At 49.7% G+C, this 15,149-nt stretch overlaps 1 protein-coding gene and 1 pseudogene across 1 annotated transcript in view; one reads left to right on the top strand and one right to left on the bottom strand.

Annotated features, from left to right (window-relative positions):
- Spring1 (SREBF pathway regulator in golgi 1) overlaps positions 1-15,149 on the bottom strand; it is a 78,379-nt gene that overhangs the window by 43,425 nt on the left and 19,805 nt on the right. The window contains exon 5 of the transcript XR_015446259.1: positions 3,689-3,758. The gene's annotated coding sequence lies outside the window, so the exon portion shown is untranslated. The remainder of the gene's footprint in view (positions 1-3,688; positions 3,759-15,149) is intronic.
- Positions 13,252-13,371, top strand: LOC147822008 (small nucleolar RNA SNORA40; annotated as a pseudogene).

Here is a 15,149-nt window from a genome sequence, read left to right as displayed (position 1 = left end):
TCCTACTGCTTCCTGCTCTACTTGTGGCCCAGCCCCAAGCCAGGAATTCTGACCAGGGACACCTGGTTAAGTGGCACCATCTGGAGATCTGTCTGGTGGTGGAGACCAGGGATGCTGGTGAACACAGTGCACAGGGAGCCCCAACCCCCAAAGAACCCAGCAGCCCCAGATGCCAGGCTCGATAGCCGGCCCTACCCTCACTCCCAGCCCTGCACTCCCTCTCACTGCTAGCCCAGCCCTGCCAGCTTAGTGAGGACTTCGCCTGACACCTGAGAGCCCCAGCTGATGCAACTCGGTGGCGAAGGTCCATATTAACTACATCTCACTCGCTTGTGACAGTGACGTGGATCAGCTGCTGCTGTCTCGGCTGCCACCGCACGAAACAAGAGTGTTGGAGAGCAAATTCATTATCCAGCTGTGCAGAGTGACAGAGCAGGCACAGGTCTCCCTGACCGCAGTACCGAGCACCAGCCCCACCGCGTGACTGAGCAGCTGCCAGCCTCCTCCTGTTGGTGACCTTGACGCCAGAGCAGGGCCTCCTGTGCTCGGGCAGAGTGTCGGCTGCAACAGGCGGATGGGTGAATTTGTTCCACACCCCTGTCGCCAGCAGGCACTCACACACATCCCCTCCACGGATGGGGCTTGGCATCCCAGGTGCTCGGAATCAGGTTCGGGAGAAGGAAGGAAATGCGACGTCCATGCCAAGTTCTGTGTATTCAGTTATGTTTGCTTAAAAACCGGTTGTTCACCTGCGGGTTATTCTTGCAGGCTTGGACCTCTAGCAACCAATATCACGCTTCCAGGTGGTATCTTTAAGGAAAGCTAATTAGTACTTTTGGCACTTGTAACATGAAACATTTTACAATTTTCTACAAAGCAATTTGCCAACACTGGCTAATTAAAACACCCAGCCTTCCATTGAGGGACCATGGGAAGAGTGGACTCCTCATTTCTGGGCACCTGCTGCGGGGTTAAAAATCCAAATTCCAGTTGCTTCTACTTGGTCAAGGTCCTTCTCCAAAGGTACTTTTCACTTCTTTTTTTTAAAGCAACCTGCCCAGGACCATATAGAAAGAGATTCCAGCTCTACTAGTACTTAGCATTTAAAATAAGGGATGTCACCTCACAAGGGCAAGGTCCCGAGTTCTATCCCTGGTACAAAATAAAATAAAATAAAATAAAATAAAATAAAATAAAATAAAATAAAATAAGGGATAACATGGAAAAGGGGTTTGAACAATTAAGGTTGGTCCCTAAGCCCAGGTCAGCAAACTATGGCCCAAGGACTGAATGCACCCCTCAGCCTGTTTTTATAAATAAAGTTTTACTGGAACACAGCCAGGCCCATTTGTTCATACTGTAACCAGCTGTTCAGAGACCTACTTACTATCCCGCCCCTTACAGGAAAAATCTGCTGGCATCTCCCCTGAGCTGTCTCTTTGCAGCTTTCTCACTGGGACCTCCACCTGTGCAGCCCTGAAGGGCTGTCTGTACCTAAAGGCTGTCACGTTGAGGTCTGAGAGGCCCAGCAGAGAAGGCAGGGCTGCATCTGAATCCCATGTCCCCCCACAGGCTTGCCTCAGCCCCGTGCAAGTCACATCACTCTGTGGCTTGTTCCTGCGTGTGTAAAATGGACAACACTACCTACCGTACAGGGTGGCCCTGCTGAGTTTCACTGAGCCCTTCAAAGCCCCACCGTCACGCGACATTCCACAGAGGAAAATCGACCCCTCTTCCGGGGAGACAGAACCCTCATCCTCGGTGCCCGGCTGGCAGTTCTCCTTCCTTCTCCACGGTCTCTTTGCTGTCACTGGCACCAGAAGCCACATGGAGGTTTCCGGGGTCTCTGGCCAGGAGGCCACCAATGGAGGAAGAGAAATTTGAACCCTGTCCCCTGGCGTGTGACAATTTGGCTATGTCAGAACCTCGACAGTATTGTCCCCCTTTTCCTTCCATTTTGGGTGGAAACCAGCCCTGCCCCAATGCTCCCCCAGAGCATTTCCCATACCCAGGCCCCACTGCCGTCCTCAGGCTCCGTGCTCCGGAGTCTGTGCCCCTCAGCCAAGCACTGCCCGCCGGGGACCCCCTCACACATGGCAAAGCCTCAGTGTGAGCACCTGGAGTCCTAGAATTATGGGGAAAGAGCTCGGGGAGGAGGCGGTGTCCCCCAGCCCTGAGGCACTGGAAGGCGGGACCGATATGCCTTGGTGTAGGGATGAGGAGGACGCCTCTAGGTGCCCCTCACATTGCCCCAGCTTCTCGAACGTCCTTATTTGCCTTTTCCACTATTCACCTGGATTGGCTTGAAGGGTCCCCCGCTTCCAGGGGGTGCAGGTGGTGGCCGCTCCCCAGTGCCACCTCACCATGAGGCCACCTGCCGAAGTGACCCAGAGCGTGGGTTGGCGCAGGCAGGCGGGGCTGGGGCTGAACACGGAGACAGGCTTCCTGCTGGAGGCGGGCGGGGTCTCTCAGAGGAGCTGAACGCTAGACTTGGGGTGGGTGTGAGCACTGGGTCCCACGGCCACGCTGCCCGCCAGAAGCCTCTGACGGCAAAAGGACTTAACAGAAAGCACCTCCCGTAGCCTAAGACCACAAGGTCATGTCATCTCACATGCTATCGCCTGGCACCAAACAAGCCTGCGAGGAGGTGTCACCTCACCGGGCTTCACACCCTTGTGTAAAACTATGCTCCCAGCAGGGGCGGAAGCGGGGTGAGCACCGCTCCCCACACAGGTTCACCCCTCCACCCTTCCTGTGCCCCAAGTTGGACGACACCCTTACTGCACCTCATTTTCCAACAGTTCCACTGAGAAGCAGTAAACGCGCTGAAGATTCACATCCCTCTCAAGTGTAGTCGTAGTGTATCTTCGCAGTACACTGAATCGTGCAACCATCCCCATGATCAATCTCAGAACACTTTCGCCACTCTGTCCATTAGCAATTACACATCCTTTTCCCCCAGTCCTTCCAGCCCTATGCAACCACTAAATCCACTGTTGGTTTCCACAGATTTGCTTTCTTGGGACATTTCATATAATTGGAATTATATCACATGTGGCCAGCTTAGCATGGTATTTTCAAGTTTCATCTGTATTGTAGCATGTGTTAAAATCCATTCCTTTTTCTGGCCATATAACATTCCCTTGTGTGGATGGGACCTGTTTCTTTTTTTTTTTTTTTGCTACGGGGGATCGAACTCGAGACCTTATACTTGTGAGGCAGGCGGTGGAACCACTGAGCTACATCCCTGGCCCCTGGGACCGGTTTCGTTTATCCAAGTATTGGATGAAGCACTTTTTGGCTACTGTGAATAATGCTCCTGTGAGGATTCATGCACAAGGTTTTGGTTTTTGGGGTTTTTTTTTTGCAGTACTGGGGATTGAACCCATGATGTCACTCATTCTAGGCAAGTGCTCTACCATGAACCTAGATCCCCATCCCTTTTTATTTTGAGACAGGGTCTCAGGGACTCAGGCTGGACTCAAACTTGCACTCCTGCCTCAGCCTCCCCAAGTAATTGTGCTTATGGGCATGCTCCACATAGCTGGCTTCTGCACACTTCTGAAAATCACATTCACGGGGGGGGGGGGGGCGGCAAGGGAAAGTTCATTTTATGTTTGTTTTTCTTTTTTTTACTGGTACATTTTAGATATACATAATGATTACATTCATCATAGGGAATTTGTACCTGTGCATGATGTGTCTTGCTTCCTCTTTTTACCACTTCTCTCTCCTTGAAAATCACATTTTTATCCCTTCTGTTAAAGATCAAAGGAAAAGTTATTAGCACACGGGAGGCCCTGGGCTGAATCCCCCACACCATAAAAAAGGCAAAATTACAAACACGTGCTCCTCACTGACCAATACCACAAATGTTTACTGACAGGAGGGGGTGGAGGAAAAAATGGAGACTTCTGAGTTAGGGCACAAAGGGACTCATTTTTTTTAGGCACTCAGCAGTACTTACTGAAACACCCAGTGTCAGACGCTGCACTAGGTACCGACCACTTCCCAGCCCGACTGCTCCACCGTTTGTGAAAAATAAAGGTGCTGCTCAGGTCGAACATCTCTCTTCCCAGGGCCTCAGTCTCCTCCTCGGCAAAGTGAGGAGACTTGGGGGCCCGCGAGAGGCAGGCGTGGGGAGAAGCCAGGGGGAGTCCGGATTCCGCAGAAGCAGGAGTGCAGCCTCTCCCACGCTGCCGGTGCCACACGGGGCACGGTCTGCACCCGCGGCCTCCCGCACCAGGGACAGGAGAGGCTTCCATTCGGCAGTGAGGCCCTGCTGCGGATGGGCAAGAAGCGCCCATCCTCCCCTCCATTTCGCCAGCAGTTTAAAGTTTAGTATTAAATCAGTTAATAGTACGCCGTCCTAAGTATTTAATATTAAATAGTTTAGTATTTAAACACGACCTGCAGTGCCGGGAAGACCTGAGGAAGCATCGGGAGTAGATCAGGATGAAGAAACAGCTGATGGGACAATCTGTTACCCACAAGCGCCCTACTGGAGTCTCTCCGACTCTGGCGTGCACCTCCCCATTCTGGCCAGCAGATGGCGATGCGGTCCGGCGAGGTTGCGTTAGTGCAACGTTTGTCCAGGAAACCCAGCCACAGGAGGGCCCGGAGGCGGTGACCTTTGGAGGCCGCACTGCGAAACACATTGGTGGGGGAGAAAAACAGGAGTATGGGGCAATGGGGTGTTTAAAACAGTGACGGGGACCTGGTGACATCTGCAACTGGCTTGGGCTCTGAACTCCAAGCGTCCCAAGGATGACGGGGCGCATCGAAAATACAGAAAATACAGAACTTCATGCAAATAGTCAAGCAATTATCCCCTAATGCAGTGCATTCCAAGGAATATCGTCCTGCACTGAAAATCAAGTGGGATCGATGTGACATAGGAAGCACAAGCAATAAAACAAAACTTAAACTGGAACTTGAAAATCAAACTTCTATGCTTTGAAGAACACTATTGAAAAAGCGAAAAGGAACCAAAAGAAAGAAAATATTTGCAAATCGGGTCCAGAATATATACAGTATAAAGGTCAAATAACTCAAAAATGAAAAGACAACCTCATTGTAAAATGGGCCAAGGATTTGGATAGATCCTTTTCCAAAAAAAGACATATAGAGGGCCAAAAGCATGGAGAAAGGTGTTCAATATAATTTGCCATTGGAAATGCTGGCAAAATCACAATGTGTTAGCACTTCACAGCCAATGGAATGGCTACAATTAAAAAAAAAAAACAGGGCCAGGGATTTAGCTCAGTGGTTTTGCCGCCTGCTGCGCAAGCACAAGGACCCAAGTTAGATCCCCGGGACCAAAAAAAAAAAACCAGACACTAACAAGTGTTAGCAAGGATATGGAGAAACCAGAATCCTCATGCATGGCTAGAGGGATGTAACAGTGCAACTACTCGGAAACGGCTGGCAGCTCCTCAGAAGGTGAAACAGAGAATTACTAAATTGACCCTACAATCTCACTCTTTGGTACCCCCAAGAAAACTGAAAACGTATGTCCACACACAACTTGTACATGTATTTTAAAGCAGCATTATTCATAACAGCCCTCAAATTGGAACCAACCCAAATGTCCATCAACTGAAGAATGGATAAACAATATGTGGTATATCCATACAATGGAATAGTATTCAGACATAAAAAGGAAGCGCTGATATATGCTACAAAATGGATGAGCCTTGAAAATATGATGAGAAGTGAAAGAAGCCAGATACAAATGACCATATATTGCATGAATTAATTTATATGGAGTACCCAAGTTGAAAAAAAAATCAACTGACAGAAAATAAATTAATAGTTGCTAAGGGTTGAGGGGAGGAGGAATGGGGATGCGTGATTGCTATGAGGTAGAGGGTTTGGGGGGGGGCAATGAAGCTATTCTAAAATTAAGCCAGGCAGGGCAGTGCAAACCTATAACCCCAGCATTGTGGGAGGATGGGGCAGGAGGATTGCAAATTCAAGCTCAGCCTGGGCAACTTTGTGAAATCCTGTCTCAGAATAAATAGGGGGGCTGGAGATGCAGCTCAGGGCAAAGGGCCTGGGTTCAATCCCCAGTATTGCAACCCCTCCAACCTAAAACTGCACAACTAATCTACAGTTGAACAACTGTGAATATGCTAAAGTCACTGACTCCTACACTTCAAATGGCTGTATTGTATGGTAAGTGAATTATATCTCAAGAAGGCTGGTACCCTAAAAAACAAAATCAAAGGGCAGAGTATTTAACATGGAAAACCATTCCTCTTACATTGCTGCTTGGGTGAAAAAGAGGAAGAACAGTGTTCCAGGGCTGCTGGGCCACACGGTTCCCGGCACCCTGCCTCATATGTCCAAGTGGGTGTTGCCCCCTGATGTCAAGAAGTGAAACGCAGGATTCCATTCAACTCCATCCTCAGCAAAAAGTGACCCTGGCAGAACTCCATGGGGGCCCTGGCATGATGCACCCCACATCCTCTGCTCAGTGAGCTCCTACTTGGACTGCAAAGCCTCGAGATGGTAAAATAGCATGGGACACCACCCCCATCGTTAAGTGTGTTAATACACCTGTGTGCAAGGGTGTGGAAATGCATACATGCCGGAGACCAACAGTGGTTGTGCATGGGTGGAAGGATTATAGAAGCTTCTATTTTCTTCTTCATATTTTGTAGCATTTTACGTTTCTATAATGCAATGTATTACTTTGTGATTAGAATATAAAGATATTTTCAAACATCTACTCTGTCCTCATTTATAAGCCATGACAAGAAGCAGCCTCACTGCCTGTCTCCCCGCAGGCCTGCACTACTGAAAGGCAGAAAACATCTCTAAATCACCCTTCCACCTGACACCCAGGAGTGCATGCCTCTGGCATGCATGGCGGACACCATCTACACCATGACAGCCCAGAGGAGAATTTATTTCAGACTTTGCAATCTTTAAGGAAATAGTGCAATGCTTTTAATGCTCTACATCAGTGCTGGTGAACCTTTTAGAGCTTTCACCGGTAACAGCCACACGTGCCAGAGGTTCACTACCACCGCAAGTCTACATCATCGTGAGGGATCATTTCCCTTTTTGCCTGTGCTGCCAGGAAGCTTAATCACATCAATTGTGTTGCCGCCTTATACTTGCATGTCTGCCCTGCATTTTTCATGGGTTCTGATTACATTTCTGTTTTAGTAACCCAAATTACATATAAATGTGTTCCCTCTAATCCTTTTTCTCAAGCAACAAGCTACAGCCAGGGTCATTCAATGAATAAGGAACAAATGAATGCTGCTCTGTATTGTTCAAGCATCGGAGGTTATTTTGGAAATCTGAAGTGGCCATTTATCTTAAGGGGATGGTGGCACCAGTACTTACGTTTCCAAAACTAGAGGCTCTGGATCAACTGGGTTTTAAGCTGCGGAAGACACCACTGATCTTCTGGTTCTGCCCTCTCTGCCCCAGCACCAGGCTGGGCGCACAGTGATCTCAGGACGGGCACTTTCACTGTATTGCTGCACAGTGTCATGGTTTAACCCAGGCTCTCTCTACCTGCAGCAACTGACAGGTGGGGGCACTTCTGGCCTCTGTCCACAGTGTGTCCACCATCGCCAAATGTCCCATGGAGGCAGAGTCCCTATCCAGTGACACACCACCCGTGTCGACCAACATTCTCCAGGCCTAGACACCACCAACCAGAACTCTGGACTGCCGAGGCTGGAAGGACCTGGTGCTATCCTGTTCATGCACCTTCCCAAACAGACAAGGGTCCAGAAGAGAAGGGACAGCTACCCGGTGTGGTGGCACATACCCGTCATCTCAGCACTGGGGAGGCTGAGACAGGAAGATCTCAAGTTCAAGGCCAGGCCGGGCTATGTGGTGAGACCCTGTCTCAAAGAAAAGAAAAGCACGTAAGGGACACAAAGAAGCCAGGAGAAACCCAGCTGTGCACCCAACTGTGCTGTCCTCTGGAACAGAGGGAACAGAATCCCACACCCTGCACAGTCAAACAACATGTGTTCCTTTTCACTCAGCCCAAGATCAAGATGTCAGCAGACTTGGTTTCTCCTGAGGTCTCTCTCCATGGTTTCCAGAGAGCCACCTTCTGCTGCGTCCTCCCATGACTGTTTTTCGATGCTCAGGCATGCCCTAGTCGCTTTTCCTTTTCTTTTGGTTTTTGAGACAGCTTCTCACTATGTAGCCCCGGCTGGCCTCGAACTCGAAATCCTCTTGACTCAGCCTCCCTAGTGCTGGGTCTCTCCCTCTTCTTATGCAGACAGCAGCCCTGTGGTGGTCGGGTGTCCTCATGGCCTTTCAACATCATCACCACTCTAAAGACTCTGGGTCTGAATACAGTCACATTGGGAAGGGTTAAAGGGTTAAGACTGCAACATAGGAATTTGGGTGGGGACCAAGTTGGCCAATAATGAGGACCAGGCTGGGTGGCAGAAAGGATATGAAGACGCAGCCCTCTCGGCAGGGCTGTACCACAATGTTTCCCTTTCTACATTCTTCCAGATCCCTTCCCGGCCAGGACCAGCGGAGAGGAGTTGGAACAATTTGCTGAACCCAGGATGATCAGATCCCTGGGGCAAACAGCAGATTTCCGGCCAAGCCCACATCCAGCCTCCCCTCCCTGCCTCCAGCCAGAGACCCACTCACTAAGCACAGGGGTTCGAAGCCCACTTTAAGAGGAGGTTCAAATCACTGCCCCCTAAGCCACACCGATGACAGGTACCTGCGCCAGCACTTAGCCTCTGAGTTCCTTTCCTTAAAATGAGGCTATGCCGACCTCCCAGCGTGGTGGTGAGATTAGGAAACAGGTGCTTTCTGAGCTCAGTGCTGCCCAGAGGAAGCAGTGAGAAGTTGGTCGATGTCATTGCAAGGTGCCAAGCAGGGCGCTGCATGCTGACCACGCCCAGGTGCTCCGGAGTCAGGGTGGCGCCTACACAAGGTCCCCCACTAACTCTGTGACCTTCAGCAGAGTGCAGCCCGGCCTGGGTCCTCCTCCTGCCCGGGCAGAGGGGCCACGGAGACCAGTGTGTGCATCACGGGGCATCCCCAAGGCCACTTCCTTTGTCCAGTGAGGACGGTGAAGAGGGTGGCGACTCTGTCTTGGTGGGTGGTGGGCAGAGGAAAGGGGTGGCCACAGCACTCTGGGCATCGGCAGCCCTCTTCCCTACCCTGAGTCCCTGTCCCCAAACGGCCAGGACCAGGAGAGACCCCGATTGTCACAGGCGGCAGATGGCTCTCCAGACAGAGGCAGCTTCATTGTTTTCGGGAGAAGGATCCGCATGCAGGCACAGACCACGATTTCTGACAGGGAGCAAGCTGAGGACGGAAAACCTAGGGCACTGGTGCCACCAAGTGGTACAGAGAGCAACTGTGCTGCCTGTGCCACCAGCCAGGCACCTCCCCCCATTCCTCCGCCCCTTCCTGCCTGGAAATCGCACCGAGTGTCCTCTGTGCAGCTGTCCTCGGAGCTCTGGCGAGGCTGTGGTAGAAAGGAAGGGCTCAGGATCACTCTGGACTCTGTGGTTCCTCCCAGTGCTAAATCAGATCAACGAGCTTATTTGGGTCAAACAAATTAGGCCGGCCAACTGCAAGGCTGCTGCGGGACTATCCATCTCTGGCTTCGGGGCTGGTGTTCAGCAGGCTACAGGCAAAGCCCGGGCAGGTACAGATGTCAGGGCTAGAGCCGGATAGGCTCAACCTGCTGGGGGGCTCCTGTGTCTCTGGAGGGCAGCAGAGCAGACCCCAGCTCCACAGAGTACCTGCTCGGGATGCCACAGAGCCCCCGGGGACACCTAGCCAGGAGTAGTGATGCACACCTGTAATCTGGGAGGTTGAGGCAGGAGGATCTCAAGTTTGAGCTCAGCCTGGGCAATTTAATGACTTCATCTCAAATAAAAAATGGGCTGGGGATGGAGCTCAGTTGATGGCCTCGGATTCAATCTCCAGGACCACAAAGACAAACCCAAACTGAAGTCCTTTGTACCCTCAACCACTACTGTGGGACAGACACTGGGTGGAACCGTGCTGGTGCTGGGGGACATCTGAGCGACTTTGAACAATGCTACCTACCCAGTGAGATCCACGATCTCTGCCTGGTTTGTTTTTTCTGTCTTCCTATTTCCGCATTCAGTGATTCTCTAGACTGAACGGGATGCTCAGATTTAGGGTTTTCCTGACCCGTGACTCCTGGCTTTCTCAAAGTCTGCATGCCAGGTTCTGTCTCCAGCATGCTTACCACAGGCCAACTCTGGCCACAGAAAATGACTGTTATTTATTTGTGAAAAACAAAAAGGCTTCTTTTCCCACTGTGCAAAAAGCAGACAAGGAAAAAAGATGCAGAAAGGCGAAGCCAAACTCGCATACAATTATAAAAGGGTTTTAACCTCTAACTGGGCTTCAACTTTCGAGGCAGGATAATATAAGTAGAATGTGCACTTTCCTGCTCTGTGGATGAATTAGCTATAATTGGTTTAAATCAATCTACCAGGGACCAATTATTTTACAGAAATATGTGCAGGTGGATCCTACCTTTATTTATGTATAAAACATACTTAGGTGCAAACTACAGGCAAAACTTTCTATCTTAACTTTTAATAAGTAGCTAGGAATCTAATTTGGCCTAATTTATTTTGCGAGTTTGTACATTTTAAGGCTTCTGTTTTTAATACAAAAGACATGAAAGGAAAAGCTTTTGCCAGGCAATGTAGTGAGCCCTGCCTAGGAATCCCGGGGTGCTCTGGGTACACAGGCTACGGGCACCTATGTCACCCGGCACTGGGGACGTGAGTGACTCACTCTGGTCCTGGGCTGCCATTCTGAAGGTGCTGTTTCTGTGACAGAAAATAAAGCAGATGCCCTCACAGGTGCGGGCCAGCAACGTATGATGAGGTAGTACCAGCAGAGAACAATCTGGTGCCTATTTACAACTGAGAAGGATGAGGCAAGGAATGGCTGCTCCCATTGGAATCATCAAGGGAGATGCAGGGCTTTGGGGTGGAGGAAGTGGGCTCCAGGTGGCCATGGCCACTCACCCCGTGAGAGGCACAGCCCACACCCAAGTGGCCGGGCACAGACCCTACCCTTGCTTTAATGAGCAGTGGGACTTCCAGGTGGGCAGAAAAGTCAGCATGTGAGCTACGGTATTTCTCAGCAATCAGCCTCAACTGACAGATAAGGAAACCAAAGCCAGAAAGATTCATTTACTCAAGGTCCTTAATGCCTGGGCTCCTGTCAATAAAATTAGGGTGCTGCTCACACACTTCATACAGCTGCTACAGTACACTACACGCATGTGCACAAGGGCATATGTGCATGCACACACATGGTCATGGGGACACACTCAGAGCACATCTGTCATCACACCCTTCGAAGTAGCAGCAACTGATCAAACATCTACACAGGAAGCATTTTAGTCAACATTTCTATTTTTACAGCTTGACAGGAAGCGCTATCCCTACAGGACAAAACACACACACACACACACACACGCACACCCTCCTTAGCAACAGGGACATGTGGCCAACATAGTCTGGAATCCTGAGTGACTGACAACAGTGATTTCTCATTTAGCCAACACTACTTTGGATTTTGGGATTATCTGGATGTACTCTGACCAGAAGCTTATATTCAATACTGTATCAAAAATTTATGAATTTAAAAAATCCCAAAGAATAAAGAAACTATTTACCCTATGAAAAACTTTGGAAGTGTTCACTTGTAAATGATGTACTTCTGGTAGTAAGACGCTTCGGTTCCTCTAGCTTCACAGGATGTGCAGTCCAAAGAAATGATACTGTACAAGTGGGCCAGCCAGGTTCGGTGTCGAACGCCGTAATCTCGGCTACTCGGGAGGTTAAAGCAGGGAGGATTGCAAGTTCGAGGCCAGCCTGGCAACTTACTGGGACCCTGTCTCAAATAACAAAGGCAGCTTGGGATAACTCGGTGTTCTTTGGATTCAGTCCCCAATACCATGAGGGGGAAAAAAGGTGAATTATTAAGTGTCTGGCCTGTTGGTTTTAACCACACATTGTTTTGTTTTCTTACATTCTTACAAGCTGTGCTTTCATTTTATAGACAGTCTAGCAGTGCAATTCTAACCTCAAAAACTAATCAGGCTGTCCACACAGATAACCACCATGGTTCAGCTGGGATCCAGAGTCGGTGACACGAACACAATGTCCGGTTCCTGGGCTCGGCACCAGACCAGATGCCATCAGCCACTCACTTCACTTTCTCTTTGAAAGGAGACTGGGCCAGCTACAACCCAGAGGCTCTGGTGTCCCAAACTGCACTCACACCATGATAAGTTGTGCAAAGAACTCGCCCAGGAAGAAGCCTACCAGGAAGGCAGCGAGGTGACGTGACACCAAGCAGGGAGGCTGTACCAGGAACGGAGGCGCTCAGAACCCCATTAGCTCCTTTTCTGTTTGTCTGTTACTACTACTTACGTATGTGGTTGCTTTTTTAGTGGAATGGCCTGTTTTCTAAGCGGAATCCATAAAGACGGGCCCCTCTGCATTCCGAGCTGCTGCGTGCTGGGGGGCCTCTGTCCTGTCCCGGAGGGCGGGCTGGTGCCTGCGGACCTCACCCAGCCATGTGTGATGTGGTGAGGACCCCATGGCAGGGCACTAACACGTGTCGCATGGCAGCACTGGGCTGCTGGAGACCTGTGAGGAAGTAACAGGTCCTGTGGGGATTGCAGGGTAATTTAATCAGCAGCACTTCAGCACAGCGGAACTCGAGGGCAGGGAAATAATGAAGTCAGCACTCAGTACTGCGTGCTCTGTTCAGCCTAAGGGGCAGACGTGACCCACAGCTGCGCTTCCACCTTGGCACCGTGGACCCTGTCGCGGATCCTGCAGGGCTGGGGCTGTCCTGGGCAGCATGTGATGCTGATAGCATCCCCAGCCTCCTTCCCCTAGGCGCTGCCAGTACCTTCCCCACTCCTGTTGTGACAAAGATGTCTCCAGACATTGCCAAACATCCCCCCAGGGGGCAAAATTGCCCCTGGATGAGAACCACTGTCCTAGATCTACCAGAAAAGTGAGTTCGTGAATATGTGAGCTACTTGAGTGTTACACAACCGAAAAAGAAGAGAAGGGAATTAATTTAAAAATGCGCCATGAGTAATTGGGAAGAAAAAGACAAAAAAAAGGTCAAGTGACAGAGGTGATGAACCATACGTGAATGATAAATGGCCAATCAAAACACGGAATGGAGATCATCTCACTAAAAACTGAATAAATAAAACTTAACAGCACTTGTGTATGTTACTGTTTAGCTTCCAGACATACAGAAAGGCAAAAAACAAACCCCCTTTTACAAGCCAGACCTCACTGTTCAGTATGAGTTTTGATATATATAAAAAGGAATGTTATGAATTTAAAAAAATGCTAATACACAGACAAAGTAGAATACTGAAATACATTAGAAAAGAGTTGAAATCCAGTAACACAGGGTTATCAGGGGTAGGACAAAACACACTCTAATACACATTAGGTAGTGTAAATTGGTGAAAATAATTCAGATAAACACATAAACATGTATACAAAAGCAAACCATCAGTGTATTATTCCTAGTAGCAAAAGCAACAACCAACCCTGGAAAGAAGCTAACTGCCATCAGCAGGGAACTAATAACAGTATTGCATAGCCATGAAATTGACACTATTGTGGCCAATGAAATTACAGGGGTCTATGTGTAACATGCAAGGACCATTGCGAAGAGGAGAAAGTGCCCTCCTTTTTTCCTGGAAAAAGTTGTAGAGAGGGCTGGAGGTTTATTTAGCTTAGTGGCGCCACACCTGCCTGGCAAGTACAAGGTCCTGAGTTCAATTCCCGGCACCAAAAGAAAAGTCACAGAGAAGAGAAAAAGGGCTGCCACTTATCACTAGGACGTGTGATTTCAGGTTATTATTTTTATCATTTGATATTTCTGAATATCTGAAATTTTTCATCTTTCCCAACAGTACATGACAAGAGTTCTACAATCCTTGCCCTTGCCCACTCCCTGCCCGCACTCCCGACAGGCTGTAGACAGTGACTTCCTGCCAAGGAGAGAGAGATGTGACCAACCCCAGTTTACAGATGAATGGATGGTCTGCGAGTCAGGAGGAAAGCAGACTGCCCAAGGCCACACCATGAGCACAGTTCTCTCCCGCCTGAGAAGAAATCCCAAACAGGCAGTCTCTGTACATCCACAGCTCACATGCAAATGCCACGGCCGGTGAGAGCTGTCGACTGTCCTGACCCCACAGTTCACTCCAGAAGCCACCACGAGGAGGCACTTCCGAGAGGCCACACCAGCCTCTGGGGACCAGGAGGGGCCCTCACTGCTCTGAAAGGCTCCTCTGCTTTCTGTGAGCCCCCAGCTCCCTTCAATACCAGCTCCCTGCCGCCTGGAAGGCAGCTCAGCCCCTTCCAGCACCTGTTTCGAGCCCTTGGCTCTACTGGAAGTTTCTCCCCCAGTCAGGACACTTCCTACCCTTACAGTCCCAGGACAAGCATGGTGAATAAGACTTGGAAGGGGGGGAAATGCTCAGAACTACCCAACTACCTTTCACCTAAAGCACTCAATAGTTACATTTTTTTTCTAAAATAAAGCTGTTTTTGTCCTTTCTGGGATCTTTTCCTAAACTCTCAACATGGTAACATGCAGTTTGCTAGGATCTGGACAAATAAAACTACAACAAAATCCCTGATTATAGAACCACTCAGGCAAGGAAACCAGAAACCAACCAGCGTGGTGCCACCAAGGATGAGGGCTCAGGTTGGAGCGGACCTCAAGCCAGGTGCTGTGGTGCTGGCTTTGTTACCCAGCTAGCAAAAGCAGCACACACACCCCTAATTGACTTAAGTACAAAAACATACTCCACGCCAAATGCAAATGGCCTTCGGATTACTGACCTACTCAATACGATACGTACACCACGCCTGACCTCTGGTGGCCGGGACAATTGAAACCCACATGCCCTGGGGCAGACAGAGCAGGGAGTCTGGGCTGGAGCTGCCAGGGCGGGTGGGAAGGACGCTGGAGCAGAATCAAGACAAGGCTCTGGTTTGGGTTCCGTCATTCAATCTCAGCGGGGACACGGGAGGTCTTCACCTCTCTCTATTTCCTCATCTACGCAGTGGAAATACGGCACCCTGATTTCT

Source organism: Heterocephalus glaber, unplaced genomic scaffold, assembly GCF_053883595.1.
Source record: "Heterocephalus glaber isolate CG9 unplaced genomic scaffold, H.glaber_assembly_v1.0 deba00001687, whole genome shotgun sequence".
Lineage (NCBI taxonomy): Eukaryota > Metazoa > Chordata > Mammalia > Rodentia > Bathyergidae > Heterocephalus > Heterocephalus glaber.
Note: the sequence above shows the minus strand (reverse complement) of the source record. Positions and strands in the feature narration are given on the sequence as shown.